The sequence below is a fragment of the Myotis yumanensis genome, unplaced genomic scaffold, assembly GCF_028538775.1.
Source record: "Myotis yumanensis isolate MYYU_CA2020_CCGP unplaced genomic scaffold, mMyoYum1.0.hap1 SCAF_5, whole genome shotgun sequence".
Lineage (NCBI taxonomy): Eukaryota > Metazoa > Chordata > Mammalia > Chiroptera > Vespertilionidae > Myotis > Myotis yumanensis.
In genome coordinates, this window is record NW_027223756.1 from 26,673,086 (window position 1) to 26,692,442 (window position 19,357).

The following is a 19,357-nucleotide window of genomic DNA, read 5'->3' on the forward strand; positions in this document are numbered from 1 at the left end:
ATAAAAATATACAAATTACCTATAAGCGACAAGTAAGTCAAAAGTTAAAGCCATTCACTATTGTTAAGAAAATATTAGGGGCTTCTCTAAATCACCTGTTAGAAGAAGGAAACTATTCATTATGAGAAACGAGAGGGAAATTGGGCAGAGAAGTCAGTTTGCACAGACATACCTCCCTAGCATTCAGGGCTATTTATAATGAGTGTTTTTTTTTAACACAATTCTGTAAATGCCGGCACTGTTTCGCTCGTATACTTCTATTTTGTGGGAGAAAAAACTGTTCTACTGACTTAAGTGTAGGTTTTGAAACTGAGCCTTTACTGAAATAGTAACTCAACCAATTTTATCAGCAGATGTGTACTTTGCTATACTTTTCTAGGGCTGAAAATAATTTCCTAAAAACTTCCACCTCTGAAAGGGTCATGGCTGGGAGAGGGGTCAAGTCTATGAACAACTCAATTAGAAATATAATCTGCTTTTTGATTGCTAAGCAACACCTGCAGCAAGGAGATTTGACACTCATATCCTGGTCCACATAAGAATATTTTACAAACATTCTTTGTGTTCCTGGAGTTTTCTATTCTACCCAGAACTGCATCACATTTCTAGTCTGAAAGCCTTAATGCAGATGGTCAAGTTCTTACCTGGCAAGGGGGGAAAAGACTTTGCTTCTGTGCCTCAGTCCATCAGCAAGTATGCATATTTAAAAGCTGCAGTAACGACCATTGCTTTCAACATCAGCTCCTGGGTGCAGAAGTGAATTCCATGCCCTTATAGTTCCCCTCCCAAAGGAGTTAAGTCAATAGACCTACCCCTCTTGTCACAAAAGTCCTTTGTGCAAATGAATCAATAAGTTTTATATGTATGAAGGCACTTTTAAATTGCAGACCAATATAAAAATACATGGTTTGGATGATGATCATTCTTCACCACCATGCTTCTCAGCACTCCGACTCAAGCAATAGCCTCATAACTAGGCTTCCTGACTAGAATTTCTAGGTTCCACTTTATCCTGCCTGCTACCACTAGGCACTGTCCAGAATTCAGCTCTATTTACATCATTCCTCTGCTGAAAGCTGCAATGGCCTCACACCTCCTTGGATTGTAGGGAGAGAACACAATGACAAAGTATATGTAATGTGTAATGTGTTTAGCAATGCTTCTATTATTTGAGTGTTGATAGTGGGTCCCACTGTTTTGAATATGAAGGCCAAACTTAAGAAATAGTACACTTTTTCCCAAGTCACCTCTGCCACTTTCCAGCTCTGGGTGTCTGGGCAAGTGACTCAGTATGTCCAAGCTTTGAGTTCCTCACCGGGTTTTTTCCCCCCTATTTTAATGAAATTTATTGGGGTGGCATTAGTTAATAAAGTTATATAGGTTTCAGGTATACAATTCTATAGTACATCATCTGTATGTTGTATTGTGTGTTCACCATCCCAAGTCAAGTCTCCTTCCATCACCATTTATCTCCCCATACTCTCTTCTACCTCCTCTCAATCCCATTTCCCTCTGGTAATCACCATACTGTTGTCTGTGTTTATGGGTTGGGTTTTTTCTCTTTGGCTTAATGCTTTCATCTTTTTCATCTACACCACAAAGGAGTTAAGTCAATAGACCTACCCCTCTTGTCACAAAAGTCCTTTGTGCAAATGACAGCTGTCAATCTCTTACCTATCTACAAGTCTGCTTGTATTTGGTTTGTTAGTTTATTTTGTTTATTTGATTCCACATATGAGTGAAATCATATGGATACTTGTCTTTCTTGGACTGGCATATTTCACTTAGCATAATGCTCTCCAGGTCCATCCATGCTGTCGCAAAGGGTAAGTTCCCTTCTTCTTTATGGCCGAGTAGTATTCCATTGTATAAAGCACTGGTTCTCAACCTTCTGGCCCTTTAAATACAGTTCCTCATGTTGTGGCCCAACCATAAAATTGTTTTCTTTGCTACTTCATAACTGTAATGTTGCTACTGTTATGAATCGTAATGTAAATATCTGATATGCAGGATGGTCTTAGGCGACCCCTGTGAAAGGGTCGTTCGACCACCAAAGGGGTCGCGACCCACAGGTTGAGAACCGCTGGTATAAAGGTACCACAGTTTATTTATATGGACATTTGGGCTATTGTAAATAATGCTGCAAGGAACACTAGGGTGCATATATTCTTTCAAATTCATGTTTCGGGTTTCTTCAAATATATTTCCACATGTGGAATTGCTGGGTCATAGGCAGTGCAATTTTTAATTTTTTGAAGTAACTTCATACTGTTTTCCTTAGTGGCTGCACCAATCTGTTTTTCCACCAACAGTGCATAAGGGTTCCCTTTTCTCCACATCCTGGCCCACATTTATTTTTTGATGTATTGATGACAGCCCTTCTAACAGGTGTGAGGTGATATCTCATGTGGTTTTATTTGCATCTCTCTGATGTTTACTGACATCGAGCATCTTTTCATATGTCTGTATGTCATATCTGGAGAAGTGACTATGCAGATCTTTTACCCATTTTTAAACTGGATTGTTTTTGTGTTTTGTTTTGTTTTTTGGTGTTGAATTGTCTAAGTTCTTTATAAATTTTGGATATTAACCCTTTATCAGATGTGTCATTGGCAAATATGTTCTCCCATTCAGTGGATTATCTTTTCATTTTGTTGATGGTTTCCTTTGCTGTGCAAAAACTTTTTAGTTTGATACAGTCCCATTTGTTTTTTTCTTTTGTTTCTCTCCCAAAGCTATATATCAGAAACAAAACAAAACAAAAAACACTGCTACAAGAAATGTCCGAGATTTTATTGCCTATGTTTTCTTCTAGGGTTTTTATAGTTTTGAATCTAAGATTTAAATCTTTAACCCATTTTTAGTTTATTCTTGTGTATGGTCCAAGAAGGTGGTCTACTTTCATTTTGTTTGCATGGATCTGTCCAATTTTCCCAACACCACTTGTTGAATAGGTTATCTACATCCATTGTATACTTTTGCCATCTTTGTCAAATATTAATTGAAGATAAAGGCATGGGTTTATTTCTAGACTCTCTACTCTGTTCCATTGATCATATGTCTGTTTTTATGCCAGTACCATAATGCTTCTATTTCTATTGCTTTGTAGTATAGTTTGATATCAGGTAGTATGATTCCTCCAACTTTGTTCTTCTTTCCCAAGATTGCTGTGGATATGTGGGGGTCTTTCGTGGTTCCATATAAATTTTTGGAATATTTGTCCTAGTTCTGTGAAATACACCATTGATATCTTGATAGGAATTTCATTGACTCTATAGATTGCTTTGGATATGGAGATTTTAATGATGTTAATTCACCCACTCCATGAGCGGCATATGCTTCAGTTATTTGTATCTTCTTCCATTTTTTTTTTTCTTCAATGTCTTATAATTTTCAGAGTACAGGTCTTTTACATCCTTGGTTAAATGTATTTCTAGGTATTTTATTTTATTTTTTGATGCAGTCTCTGTCTAGTATTTCCTTAATCTTTCACCCCTCAATGAAGGCAGAAGTGTTGTCACAATCCTGTATTTATTACATGTTATTGATGTCTCTACTGCTGTCTTAGGATAGAGACTGTGATTATTTTAGGTGGTACCACCTTTGCTAAGCACAATGCCTGGCCCAGGAGAAGCACAACAATGTTCACTAAGGTGTTAAAAGATGATGGAAGCTTCTCAGTTGACATAAAACAATTATTCTCAAGGCAGCTATTTACTCATAAAAACTCAAATTATTACTGATGATTTTGGGGAGAATGTATTTCAACTATCCCAACCTCCCCTTTCAAAGCTTGGAGCTGTGTTCCATTTCTCAGGTTTAATTAATAAGTAGCAATTACTCAGATGTGCAGGCCTCAATGCCCAAAGGCATTTGGAAAGAAAGGCACAGTAATTCTGGATAAGCAAGTCTGAATATAAATAGGCTTGAGGCTACCCAACATAATTCATTTCCTTTTTAATGATCCATTTTATTTTAGAACTTAAAAACACATTGATCTAAGTTTTATGAAACTTTGGGGGGGGGGGAGCTGTACTTTTTATGACTAGCATATCTTTTGGTTCAGTGACATAATGAATTGATCTGTCACTTGATCATTACTACTCACAAATTGGTATGGCTATGTTCATTACTCCAGATTGAATTACTAATGGCTTGAGATCTCTATGTAGCCCAGACAGAAAGGCCTAGACCTCAGCCTCTGTTGGCACCAGCCATCCATTACAGCTTGACAAATGTGCAGAGGTGTGGGAGGCAGGCTGGCAGAGGACTGAGAAGCCCGGTCCAGCAGAGGCCACGGGACTCATTCATTAGCAAGGTCTATAAAACACCGAGAGCCTGCTTTCTGGGCTGGTAATTGAGCTGCTTGAATACTTTCTCCCACAGTCGAGAATGTCATGTTGAGTCTTGACCTAAAATTGACATGCAAAAGTTTCTTGTGCCTTGCACATTCCATTGAAGGAGTCTTTGACATGTCTTTTAGATCCCTAGGCCCACATGGATCCCTTTGTGGTGCCTTCTGAGAGAGCTGCCAATGCCAAAGGCTTCCTTTGCAGTTTGCAGAGAAATAGTTTCCATTCTATTTTAACCTGGGTGAAACCCAGCTCCTTTTGTGACCAATAAGAGTTTGCTGTATCAGCTGCGAAGCAGTGCATCACCGGAGGGACATGCCTTCATGGATCTTGTTGGGGAATTTGCACCCCATGTTCCCTGCAGTTCCCTCAGGAATTGCAATTAATGAGGAAAAAGCAGGTCCCAAGAAAGTGGCTTTGGCAAGAAGGGCCTCTTGCCACCCTTGTTTCCAGGGAAAATGGATGAGGATTCTGGATGTAACTGATGCCCTTTGAGAGGCAAAGGGAGGTAAATTGCTTCCAGATGAGGATGATGGATGATGGTGGAGAGTGTTATGAGGGGAGTAGACAGTAGCCAAACCCTTCTGGGCTTGTAATGCAGAGACCCCCATGCTGTCATAGGAATGGCATCTGTTTTCCTAGCAGTAAATGAGAGCCAGAGCTCGGTAAACTCTAAGCAGTACTTCATAGCCACAGCCTGGTCCTGGTATACTCCAGCAATCATAAGCCTATTGCTGGGTTTACAAATCTTTTCATGTTAAGCCCTGGAGTGCTGTGATGAGGTATGTCAAAGGTGAGTCCTGGTTCCACTGGACACAGGTGTGGTGACAGATTAGCACTATCTGCAATGAATGAAATGGGTGGAAGAACAGCATAGCAACACTTATCTGCCATCCCTGATCTGTTTGTGTCAGTTCCCAGTGTTAAATAAGAATGATAAGTTAGACTTCTAGGGTATTTTAGAGTTTACAAGGAGCTTTGCAACAATATTTTACATTTATTTGACCTGAAAAAACTCTAGAACGGTAGCTCTCAAACTTTCTGACAATGACTCATGGTTAGAAATTATTTTCCCATGTAATATTTTTTCTCATAAAATATATTTTCCCATGTAACATCCATCCATACATACATACTAGTACACACACACACACACACACACACACACACCACACCAAAGTTTTAGGAACAGTAAATGTGATAAATTCTGATATTTTCTACCCTTTTTTAACCTACTAAACTGATTTCACAACCCACTACTTTGAAAAGCACTATTCTAGGTATACAGAACACAAAAATTGTCTCCAGTTTACAAATATGTGGAGGTTTAGGGGGGCGGAGAAGGGGCTAAGAGAGATAGTATAATACAGTGGTTAGAATTAAGTAGATATTCCTAGCTGGGTAACAAGAATAGTTAAGTCACTTGGCATCTCTAACCCCATTTCTTCACTTGTAAATCAGGAGCAATATTAAACTACCTTTATGAGTAGTTAGTATTGCTCCTGATTTACAAGTGTTAAGTAAGATTAGGTGAGTAAACTTTTTGGCATGAAACAATGGCTTAATGACAGCTATTTTTAAAAAATATATTTTTATTGATTTCAGAAAGGAAGAAAGAGGGGAGAGAAAGAGATAGAAATATTAATGATGAGAGAAAACCATTGATCAGCTGCCTCCTGCAAGCCCCATACTGGGCATGTGCCCTGACCGGAAATTGAACCATGACCTCCTGGTTCATAGGTCGACACTCAACCACGGAGTCATGCCGGCCTGGTAATAAATGACAACTATTGTTCACAGTGGTGGTCAGCATAGTGGTAATGATAGTGATAGAAGTAGCAACAAGGCAGCAAGTGCCAACTTAAAGCAACACTGTTAGTTGGTGATGTCATTAATATCCTGTCCAGAAACCTCTTGTGTCCTGCTTCTGCCTGGGGCAAGGAAGCCGACCGCCTCCAATTATATTTGAAGGGCTTCCATTACCCTACTTATCTGTACTTTGCTTCTTGGTATTCTTTCTTTTCTAAATTTATGAAATACTCCAAATTTATACTTTTAAAAGTTCAAAAGTTAGTATTATTTATTTTCCATCACTTCCTTATAATCACCTCTCCCTCGACAGGCTGAAGTCCTCACAAGAAGCTACAGCAAACCTACCACACTCACTCTGCCTTCAGGGCACTAACTAGCCCCAGGCCTGCCAGCAAGTCCTCCCCTCACCATCCAAAGCCCACCTCCCTGCAAAGCCCAGCTCCACACACTCTTTTGACACAGTGTCTCCCCTCTACATGATTATGTTCAGAGTCAATTGCATGGGGGCATTTCTACACCGACTGCTCCATTCTCACGACCATGGTCCTGGGATGCATCCTCTGCAGCACACAGGCAGGTCCTGGGTAGGCCCCATGTGACCAATTCTGAAAGCGGTTGAGTGGGTGGGCACACAGCTGCAGTAAATATCACTCTGCTCTCTGCTACCCTCTCTGGGGTAGAGAAGCTCTAAGCTCTGTGGCTATGAAGGATTCGCTAGAAATGCTGCTGCTGGAACTACACCTTTTTGTGGGTAACCAGGCAAGTTTAGTTTCCTGGGTTGCTAATGTGGTTACTTTCACCATCTTTAAATGCATCCTCAGTATTTAATGGGGAGTGGCAGGGGGAATCCCACCACCACTGCCTGTGTGTTTTCTAATAAGTCAGAGTGTGTGTGTGTGTGTGTGTGTGTGTGTGTGTGTGTGTGTGTGTTGCCTGGACACCATCTGGACTTGGTGAGGCGGGAACAGTCAGGATGGTGCTAAGGAGACCTATGCCAAGGAAACCCATCAGAGTCATAAATATAGCCTTGCTAGGCTGCCCCAATGGCTGGCACCAGAATGAGAGTTTAAAATAAACTGTGCTGTGTACAGACTGGGGTCACGTTCACCAACCATATTCAACATCCTTCTGGGAATGGTTATCCATGGAGAAGCCAGACTTGAAGGTTTGAATAACTGCGTGCTCATGAAGGATACCTTTACATAGTGGAATCTTCAAGAGAACCCTTTGAGGCAGGCAGGGAAGACTCCATTTTACAGGTGAGAACTGAGACATTAAGTAATTTGCCCGAGGTCACATAGCTAATGAAGGGCAGAGGCAGGAGGGGAACAGGGCGGGGCTGCAGAGCCCAGACCACCATGGAGCTCTGCAGTTCACTCTTCACTCGTGAGGAAGGGTCGGTTAGGCCTAGGCTACAGAGTCCTTCTTTTTTCTCAATCATGAATAGACAAAACAGTTACATGTTAAGCATGTACTTTCCAGATTAGTGTGTGTGTGGGGGGGGGGGGGGGGGAGGGGGAGTGGCAGTTTTTCACAGAAAAAAACATGCTGCTCCCTCATTCACTGCCCAAATTACTAAATTGGGAGAGAGGGAGAGAGAGAGAGAGAGAGAGAGAGAGAAAAGAAAGCCTTTATGCCTATGAGATTGATACTAGACTAAATGCCATTTCTTCTCCCTCCCTGTAGTGAAAATGGCTACAGGCTTAACAGAATCATGAACATGATGAAATGCCCCTCAAATATGATGACATTCCATTTGTACTTGGCTGGCACGGCCAGAGAGCTGCTTCTTAATAATGAACAGGTGAACACTATAATATCAAGAGAAAAGAGCAAATTAAAAGAAAATAAGAGGGACCAAATGGAAACCATGCCAGATTTAAAAAAAGAAGAAATTTGGGTGACAAAGTCAAGATATATCTGTATAACGCTTGAGGTCTAATGCAGAGAATGCTATAAAATATGAGTGTATAGCCTGCTCTATTTCCACTCTGGTCTCCTCCAATCCAAGGACACTACCACTTTAAAGCCCACCAAAGCTTCTGACTGTTTTTAAATTCACATTGAAAACCATTGACATGGCCAACAAGATCCTGCATGATCCAGCTGACCTCTTCAGGCCCTTCTCCACCATGCATCCCTTTGCTCGCTGATTTTGGGGCTTAAAGTAAAAGTCTCTTTAGGCTGGGTGCCTTCCTTCAAAATGTTGATTCCCCTGCCCCCACCTTCCCACTGCAGCCCCCCTCTCTCTGGATTTCTCTTACTTATCAATCTCACTTCTTCAGAGAGGTTTTTCTCAACCCGCTAGCCTAGGTCAGTCTCTCGCTATAATTCCAATTCCCCAATTTTCTTTCCTAGCACTTATTGAATTATGTCATTACTCATGGCACTGTCACTGCCTGTCTTGCCCACTTATTACTAGAAGTTCTGCAAGGACAGGGATGACGTTAGCCTCCCTCCCTGCCCCATCCCCAAAGTCTGGTAGAGTTTTGTCCATATCAGAACACGTGCACCTTCCTCTAAGGCAGGGGAACCTTTTTTCTGCCAAGAGCCATTTGGGTATTTATAACATTGTTCACGAGCCATACAAAATTATCAACTTAAAAATTAGCCTGCTATATTTGGTCAAACATTTAATGAACTCACCCCTAATGCCTTGGCAAGGCCAGGCCAAATGATTTCTCAAGCCTTATACAGCCCGTGGACTGGACATTCCCCACCCTTGCTCTAAGGGTATCAAGGCTCAACTGCCACTAAATGCCTGATTTGAACGTTCATGGAACCTACTGGTGTCTTAAAGCCTTTGCCAAACTGGGGACAGTGGTTGGGGGAGAGGCCTAGCAGCTCACCCTGACACTGATGAGATATAACAAACCAGGTGGCTCTCCTTGGCCACACTGCTAAATCTGGAAGGTAAAAAGCCATAAAATATTGACAGAGTCTGATTATTATCATTACAAGCATTAACTAATATACATTACATAATATAGCCTAAGATCACAATATTATATCTGTCTCCTTCCAAAATACTTAAACCTTCAAGGGTAGTGTCTCCCATGTCTTTATTTTTTCTTATCCCTTTCTGAAATCTCTTTATTTCCTGCTTGCTTTTGATTATTATTAAGATTGTCATCACTAATAACAGTAACTGACATCCACCGAGCACTTACTGTGAGTCAGGCAGTAAGCACTCCAATCGATTATCTCATTTGATCTTTAAAATAACCCTATGATGTAAGTTTCATTACTTTGCCACTGCAGGAGCCAAGGCCCAGGAAATTCAGAAATTTGTCCTGGGTCACATATTGAATGAGTAGTCAAGCTGGAATATAAAGCCAGGCAGTTTGCCACCTGATTCCACAGTTGCTGCTCTTAAATGCTCTGATTCAATGCAGTGTGTTTGTGTGTTTGGGCATAAATGCATGTGCACACACACACACACACACACACACACGAGATATAATGTATACAGTATATATCCTGCCATTTTTTCTCAGTTGTCTCTCTTCTTCTCTATGTAGTCTAACCTTAAAGAAATCATGAGTAAAGGAGAACCTGATTATTTTTAAAAGGATGTTTTGGAAGCAAACAAAGATATTAGGTTCATCTCTGACCACTAACAGTATAAAGCTGTTGTGTTGGTAGAAAACTAATCTGTGTCATGGGAATTATTGGAACCCCTCTGGAAAAGGCCAGGTTTCATTAACACGAAGAATTATACTTTTGCTGCTAAGCTGCCTACTTTTCCTAAATTAGTCACAGTCACTTAGAGACTAACACCAAGCCAACCTGAATTCTATTTGTCCTCCACTGTCTCGATTACTTGTTATTTGAATTGACTTATGCACATGGATGGCACATCCGTTCGATCTAGGTGTAAATTAATTAGCTTTCCCAGCCCTGGTCCTGGTAAGCTCAGGCTCTAGCCTGTAGCTGTATTCTTGGACCCAATTCACAAGCCTGGATGGGGAAAAACAGAACTCGCATACAAAAGAAATGCAGAGAAGTGGTCCAGGGAACCTTCTTCTTAGAAAATGACTCAACCATTTCAGATTATAACAAACCATCTGAAGACCAATCATCATTCTCAAAACATTTTACAGTTTTAAAAGTTTTTTTTAAAGTCCTTTTATAGATTTATTATTGGTGATGATAAGTTATAACTGATTTATTTATTTTGAAGCTTATGTTCTCAAACCTAGAGAGAGGCCAGAGCATAACTAGAGGAGGTTTAAACGTTGCATATGGGTATGGCAACCTGACGTCACCAAGTGCTGCACTTCCTTCAATAGCTCAGCCTAACACCTTTAGGCTAACACCGTCCAAAAAGGCAGGTGTGGAGAAGTTGCCTTACGGCTTTCTACCTAAGGATGTGCAAGGTGATCCAGCACAGAGGCCAATTGCACAGCATCTATTTTTCAATTACCAAATATTCGAGTACCCTTTTATCTGCCAGAGACTGCTTTAAATTCTGGGGACATAGCAGTGAACAAAAGAGACATGCCAGGAATTCCCCGTTTTAGGGAGCCTACATCCTTTTGGGGTAGGACAGACAGTAAGCAAATCAAATATATGGTGGAAAGGGAGCACAGGGTGGTGAGGGAAGGCGTCACTGAGGCATGTACTAACCACCTGTAGGAGGGAAGGAAGCCAGCCATGTTTATCTCTGGGAAAAGAGCTACAAAAGAACAGGAACATCTGTGGCATGTTGGCAACACCCAATGAAAGCCAATGTACCTGCCTCAGGGTAAGCATGCGGAAGTACCAAAGACACACAGGTAATAGACTTGGGGTGGCCAATATGGTAGGATTGTGAGAGCTTCATTCTCTACTGAATGAGATGAAAACCAATGAGAAAATTCTAATCAGAGGGATGACATAATATTAGCCACCCCTCTCTGTAGACTCAGCAAGGTCTCAGCTACTAGGACTTAAATGATCAAATTTCATGGGTTCCTTAACTTTCAAAGAGAGGTATAAGAACTTTACAATCTAACATAGAACACACTGAGTGAATTCAAGACATGTAAAAACCAGAATACAGCACTGTTCATATTGATTAAAGCACTAAAAGGTGCCGGGCACCATGCCTTTGTACCTATGTGTGTGGTAACATGGCAGGTCTCTGAAACTGTTGCCCATTTTTCCCTTAGTCATCGTGCTGACCTCCCCTGGGAAACTCAGTGGAAGAAAAGAATGCTTAGCCAAAGCTTAACTGGAGACCTACACTAACAGCCTCTAGGTGCTGGTTACCAGTTACCTACCAACAGTGCCAATATTAAATACATCAAGTAAACATTGATAGAGCCCCTTGAATTCCACCATATTAACAACCTTTCATTAGTTAAAATAAATAGCAGTGTTCTGAAGTCAGATCCAGAGACTAGTTCCATTTTACAGATGAAAGAACAGGGACAAAGGAGCTAAATCAAGGTTAAGGGATTGGCCCTTAGCCATGTGGCTTAGCTCAAACAAGAACAGAGGCTCTGAGACTGAGCAGTTGGAGCTCCTCACTTCCCATGAAATGCAAATAACCTCATTTCTGCTTCAGTGGAAATGACCATAATCCTTTCTGGATGGAGAATCAAGATTCCAAATCCATAGTTAGGATAATGGGAAATGTTACTGAGAGAGATTCACAGATTGTTAAGAGAGAGAGAAACATGCACGCTCATGTACCCTGGGTAATCTATCTCCTTTCATAGAGATTTTTTTTTTAATAAGGAAAATAACCCAGTTGACTTGCATATTTTTGAAAAGTTGTGTACTTTCACCCTAAAAAGGAAACAGAGAAAATTACATTCCTTGCCACGAGTCTGAAACAAATTGAGAAGCTGAGATTGAAAAAAGAAAACTAGCTTTAATTCATGGGCCAATGTACCAAAATGATGAGCATTTATAAGCCTACATGTGATAACACAGAAATTTTGAATTATATGTGGATATTCCATTTATGGACAAAAACAATTATCTTAAGGTGTCTTGAAAAAGTCATGGCTCTCATGTACAGGAGCTGACATCCCATGGACATGTTCTGGAGACCAACCAGTACTAACAATGAAATATGAAATTCTAGATATCTAACATCCAAGAAGAATTATTTGAATAGCACATCAACATCTTAGATGTTTATATATCTGGTGCTAAAGAATAGAATTCTTTAAAAAAGACAACATACTTTTCACAGCCCATAAAAGTTAGAAAAAAACACCTGAGTGAATTATACTTTAATATATTTCCCTACTGTTGAGGCTCTATGCTAGCATCCCCTAGTTCCTTGCTGCACTAAATTCTCTCTTAAATTTTCAATGTGAGTTCAAGACCAAGTGAAAAAAACGGCTCATCTTACTTGTTTGTACATATAAAATAATTGTGTTTATATATAGTGCTACATGTTAGAAAACACACACATCCTTCTGTAATAGTATTTATTGCCTTAGTTACAAAAATAGATTCATCAGGGAATTATGCCAATACAGTTACTATTTCAACATATGCAAAGCAAAACCTGATTCCTTCTCCTCACAGGAAGCACAGAACTGGAAACTTGAATTCTGCTACCTTGGAAGCAAATTATTAAAAAAAAGCACAGTGTCAACTAACAGGAACTAGAGGGCCAATGTGAAAAAACCAACGTAACATTAGGTGGGGACCAACAGATAGCGTCTAGTAAGAGAGACACCATATGATTCAAAACAGTGAAGTTAAGATCTGGGCTCCTGACCTACCTGCCATTCAGGCTCTCAGGGAGAGTCATAAACAAAGCCCAAACCCAATACTTTTCAATGGAGAAGTCAAAGTGTTTCATGACAAAGCTCTGGAATGCTGTCAATTGTGCAGACATCAAAGTGTGACACGGCAGCTGTGGCCATCTTGCTTTGCTGGCTCATCAGGCAAGGCAGGTAAAGAGTGCCAAGCTGAGAGCAGTGGAGAAGGGGAAGAGAAATGTAAGGTAGGCTGAAAAAGCCCTTCGAAGACACAATGGTACCTGGTTCCCAATAGGAAAGCCATCAGTAACCAACTTTAGCAAACCAATCTGAATAGCGATGAAACACAGAGACAAAACAATGTAATGAACATCAAATCCTTAAATTACTACAAACTCCTCGCCCTGGCTCCCATGAGCAAACCCTGCCTACCTCTCCACCCTCCTATCATGCCATTCTGCCCTCACTCATAGCTCCCATTACCCTAGCCGTCTTCTACATGTTCCTAAAATACCATGTCTGCTCGTACCCAACACTGATTCAACAGCCACGAGACACCAAGCCCCCTACTAAGCCCTGGGATGCAGCAGTGAAGCCGACTGGCAAGATCCCCACTTGCAACATACTGATATTACATTCCAGTTGGGAAGACAGATAATGCACAAATACATCAGTAAGAATGTCAGACTGTGAAAGTGGCAACAGAAAATAAAACAGAAGCATGTGATAAAAACTGTAAGGAGGGCCACCGTAGGTAGGCTGGGAAGGCCTCTCCAAGGAGGTGACATATGAGCTGAGCCCACTCATCAAAGGGTATAGCTAAAAGTCTACAGATCAGGAGAAGATGGGATCACTCACACAAACACATAGGCAATAAGAAGTGGTATCTTCAACCACAAACATCAGTGATGCCTGCCCGAGCCTTCTTTAAAAGTTATATTCCAGAGTTCACTTCCTTTTCCACAGGAATTCTGAAGTCTGTGTCAACAGCTGTTCAGTACAATTGGAAGCACTGGAATCCTTGCCACTCCTCTGGTTTCCCACACAATGAGGAGAACGCCCTGTAGCTTCTGGCTGCTGCCCCTGTCCTGTCCATCTCTGTGGCCTCAATCCAGCTAGGAAGTGGCTCCTCCTGAAAATGTGTCATTCACTAACAGGTCTACTGCTCAGTCTTGCAAAGAGAGGGCCACCTTCCAGAAATGCACATAGAAGGAAGGAAATAACCACGCCACAATCCTGTTGACATGTGTCAGCATTTGGTTGGGTTATGTAAAAAGCTAAGTAATCGTTAAAAAGGGGTGGGAAACAAACAAGAGAGTAGCCCTTGCAAAAGATTGCTTGTGTTTGGAAAACTTGAGGGAAGAAAAAAAGCAAGGTTCAGGGAGTCCTGCTATTACATAAAAGGTCAGGCTTCATAGAGTTCACTATAAAAATGTCAGAAAATCACTTCTACCTGCACTCACCAAAATGAGTCTTCTCCATGAATTGGTATTCAAAGGTAAAAACTGGTGCTTAAAAAACAACAACAAATAACAAGTAGCTTCAAGAAATAATCAGTGCACCAATTCTATACTTCACTGTTTCATATAATCCTAGTACAGCTGAAAATTCTTCAGACTCCCGATCCACTGAAGACAAGAAGCCTGCAGTTATACTTCGAGCATCAGGTGAAAGAGCACATGGCCACCACGAGGCTGAGGTGGGACCCATACTGGTCAGCCAAGCACAGATAGCGTCTTTGGACATGCAGATTTATGCAACTCCCACAAGGACCAACACTCTGCCAGGATCTCTCTCCTCTCTCTCCTCTCTCTCTCTCTCTCTCTTTCTCTCTCTCTCTCTCTCTCTCACATACACACACACACACACACACACCTCCACCTGAGTGTACATTCCCTTAAATATATATATATGACTCCCCTGCCCCCAGCACACACAGAAGTGTGCCGAAATAAAATAAAATAAAATACATCTATCTTTCTTAAGACAGACTCAGTAAATGTCATCAGATGTCAGTTTGATCCTTAGAATAGTGGCTATGTCTAAATTGTTATCCTTTATTATTTCTTTTGGTGCTAGCATTAGAAAAAACACACTAAAATATGTTTCCTCTTTTATCTTTTTGTATTCTAAGTGAAAAGCATCTATTGTGGTATAATTGAAAAAGATAGAAAAGCACAAAGAAAATCAAAATCACCCATAACTTCACCAATCAGAAATAACTAAATTTTATCCAGTTTTAAGATATACAGAAAGTCCTCAGGTTATGTCGGACTCGATGTACGTTGTTTCATGGTTACCTTGCCATCTCCCATTTATTTATTAAAAAAAAAAGTTCCATCATTTCAACCTATGTACATATGTGCTTTATGTTTTTTATTATTTATTTACCACAAGTAAAAGTCAGGAATTGTTATCTTTCTTTTAATTTTTTTTTTTTTTTTTACTGTTTGACTTCATTACTGCTGTGTATGTGCTCCCTGTGAGTGACGTAGGTGCTTGTGTAGGTGGGTTCCCACTTACGGCGAAAATCGCCTTACAATGCCCTGTAGGAACAGATCTCCGATATAACCCGAGGACCTACTGTACTTGGTATGTCCTACTGTGCGCAAGTACCTGGAATCACACTGCATGTCCCTAGTTTTATAACCTGTTTTTCCTACCTTATATGAACTTTTCAAATATACATTGTCTTATTCAACATGTTTAAGGTTATACAGTGTGGCCTTGACTTACGAGTGTCCCGACTAACGAGTTTTTCGAGATACGAGCCGTCTCTCAGCCAATTATTTGCTTTGAGTTGCGAGCTACAATTCGGGTTACGAGCCAGCTTCAGATACCCCACCGCTAGTTGGCGCAGCGAACGTCACAGTGAATGCCACAACATGAGCCCAGCATCACGTGTCTCACTCGTTCACTTTAAGATTTGACATACGAGTAATTTGAGTTACGAGCTCCGTCACGGAACGAATTAAACTCGTAAGTCAAGGCCCCACTGTATAGGATTTTACTCTATGGATATTCCCTTATTTAAAAAATTCCCCATTACTGAACATTCAGATTGTTGTCAATATTTTGTTTTCAATAACATTTAAATGAACTTATATGTACATAAATGCTGTTGTACATTTTTCGTTCTCTAGAATTCACAGAAATGGAATTTCTGGATGAAAGGATATAAATATTTTTAATACATATTACCAAACTGTTACCTGGGAGAGCTATATCAATTTTTATTCCACCTGGGATGTTTTAGCATGCCTGGTTCTCTGAGCCCTAAGGTTTTATTACTTTGAAAATTTTCGTAAGTATTAAAAATATTGTGCCTCTCTCATCTGAAGTTGCACTTCTTAGATTAGTAATGATATTGAACTTTTCCCAACTATTTATTGATCCAATGACTTTATTAAGGGCCCAGACATAAAAATTAGTTTCCAGTAAAGCAGATCAAAAGTAACAGGTAAATAATAAGACATACCAGACAAGGATGACACCTAACTTCTACATTTTTAAAAATAAATACAGCTCTACACCTATTTAAGTATTCCTATACATTTATAAATCCATATATCTTTCATGAAATTTAATGGGGAAGAACAATATTATTGAGATAATCAAATCCCTCTCTATGAAGCCAGGTAAGAGTGAAGTTCCCTGACTCAGCATTTGGTGCAGTAGTGCACTGGTGTCTACCTAGATCTACAGATAAAGACAGCTGGGAGGGAAATGATGCTCATATCTCCCTCATCTGGTCTGTAAGCCCTGTTCACCCGTGCATGCTCAGCACTAGCAGGAAAGTTGCTCACTAAATATGTGTATAAAGTCATTGGATCAATAAACAGTTGGGAAAAGTTCAATATCATTACTAATCATTACTAATCTAAGAAGTGCACACACTTCCCCATCTATATATTTTCAGGTTGAAGGCCGAGGTACATGAAAGGATTTGAGCCTCAGGATAATAGCTCCTCTGAGCTCAGTATTTCCCACCTATCCCAGTGACTGTGGCATCACATCAATGTTTGTGGCTGCCACAGAGACAAAAAAGGATCATAGTACCTTCCTGATCTACTTCATCGGGAGGGTGTGAGGACAAAGTGAGGAAGAGGGGTGAAAAAATTCTGAAAATAATTCAGTGCTGTGCAAAGTGGAATGATGATGAGGAGGAAAAGGAAGAGAAGGAATTTAAGAGAAGCCTCCAAGAGGCAGATTGATGGGTACACACAGAGAATGCTATCAGTGAAGCAGGCCTTGCTGAGAAATGAAGCTTTCTGCTTTGGCATTCCATTAGCTGTGCACTAAAACAGTGTTTCCCTGGAGCCTGGGTGGGCGATATAAAAGGCACAGATTGTAACCAGGCTGCCAGGCCCTAAAGACCAATTTTGAATTGTGGGCCATGACTGTTAGGCTCTTATTTATTGTCTGAGAGCTCTTCCTCATAGATTTTTCTCTCTGTCTAGAGTGCTCTACAGCCTCTCTGGGATGTGCACCTGTGTGGACTTTGTTTTGTTTCTCCTTTTGGAATCTGCTGCGACTACTGAACTGACGTTGCAGATCTTGCCATTTAAGTCCAGCAGGAAGTCAGCGGTGAGCAGAACTAAGCATGAAAGCTTTGTTAGGATCAGCATTCTGAGTTGAGAGAGAGAAAAAATCCCTGTGATAGTACTTGCTCAAAAAACAGTTCAAAAACATATACTTTTTCTGCATGTTTGAGGGCCAATGCTGAGGTTCAGAGAAGTTGAACCTCTGAAAGTGACTGAAGTGGCATTTTTAGAAAGACCTAACTGGAGATAATTCATACTCTGGCCTTTAGCAGAAGGGCACCAGGCCTGAGGTGGGGGAAGGAAAGAGGAGGAGGAAGATGAAGGCTGGCAAGGGCTGGAAAGGGCTGTGTCCATACAGGAGCAGAGCAGTGTCCCCACCTAGGCACCTGTTCTCTGTTAGGAACAGAGAAGGGCTTAAAGGCTGCTGTGTCCTTGACTCCTGGTTCTGTTGTCTCACAGCTCTCTATGCCACTCAGAAGCAAATGCACCACCAATCTACCCATCTATATATGAAATAGCCTCAATTATGAAAAATGGTGGTAATCACTAGATGGAAGCCTGCTGGAGGCTACTGCTGCTCCTGGTTATTGTTCCCCACTCTCCAGACTCCTGTACTACCAGCGCCACTAGAGTCCCCCCAAGCTAGAACCTGTTGCCATGGTAGCTGCTTTCCCCCCTTTTAGAAAGGGCACGCTCCAAGCCATTATGAAAATAAAAAGCTTTTATGCTTCATGATCACCTCCCCTCCTGCTTCTCTCTCTGTCCTGCCCAGTTAAATGCTTGATAGCACACGCAGCAGAAATTGAAATGTGGGCATTTCAATTACAGCAATGACCAAAAAAATTAATCATCCAGACAGAGGGCCTAGGAAACAACTATTTAAAGCAACAGTGTGTGTGTGTATGTGTGTGTGTGTGTTCAGGTTAGTGGGGAAAAAGAATGAAAAGTAATTAAAGACAGACATTCTCTGAAGGATATTAGGTCTGACAACCACCAAAGCACTGTCTGGTCCGATGTGAGGAAAGGAGAGGGAGGAAAAGCAGTCATGGTGATGGCTGATGAGAAAGAGTCACCAAAGGGATAAGAAAACCATCCCCCTTTGTTAACAGAAACCAAAGGAAGGAGGGAGAACTGTCTGGAGGCCCAGTCAAAGACACATGTAAGGATTGCTCCCCTGGAGAGGAACTGAGAGTGGTACAGAAGTCCAAACCCTATATAATGGAACTTGCTGGTACTCAGCATTAGACACAAAATGAAAAATCATGAGAAAGAAATGAAGAATGTTATAGCAAGACTGGAGCAGTTGTCTGTACTATACTTATCTATAATAATGCATCCCTCCTGCCAGCACTCATTCTCATTCTTACAACTTTGTTGTGATTGTCCATGAGTGAGGAGTCCTGGCATGTGACTCCCTCTCAGGGATGCTTTCAAAGTTAGACATAGCTTCAGACCACTATGTATGTCCAGAAGATGGAGATACATAGAAAAGAGAAGCAACAGAGATTAGGAAAGTCAAGCCCACATGAAAGATGGAGAGATTTCACTTTCTACCCCCAAAGCCAATGAAGTCCTTATGGTGACTGCCAAACAGCGACTGACTATTCTGGTTCTATGCCCCCAACTCAGACCACTAGAAGTGATTAAGACTAAAATTAAAGGTGATAAGTGGAACAAATGATGTCTAAATGTTCAATCAGAAAGGCCATACCTAGGATATCAATCTAAAACTGTGTTTGCAACAGAGAAGTTCAAAGAGAAGAAAGACTGCATCATTCAACTTGCTAGTGTTGTACTAGAACTTATGATGCCAAGGCAAGGCTAATAGAAGGAAGTTCATTCACTACTGTCTAATGCAATGTAGGCCATGGCTGTTTGGCTCTTATGTGCTATTCAATAAATCTTCTTTATAGATTTTCTCTTTGTCTAGATTGTGCTGCAT

At 40.8% G+C, this 19,357-nt stretch overlaps 1 protein-coding gene across 5 annotated transcripts in view; it reads right to left on the minus strand.

Annotated features, from left to right (window-relative positions):
• The window catches only part of ARHGAP26 (Rho GTPase activating protein 26), a 414,762-nt gene that overhangs the window by 105,415 nt on the left and 289,990 nt on the right, over positions 1-19,357 (minus strand). The gene's annotated exons all lie outside the window — the stretch shown is intronic.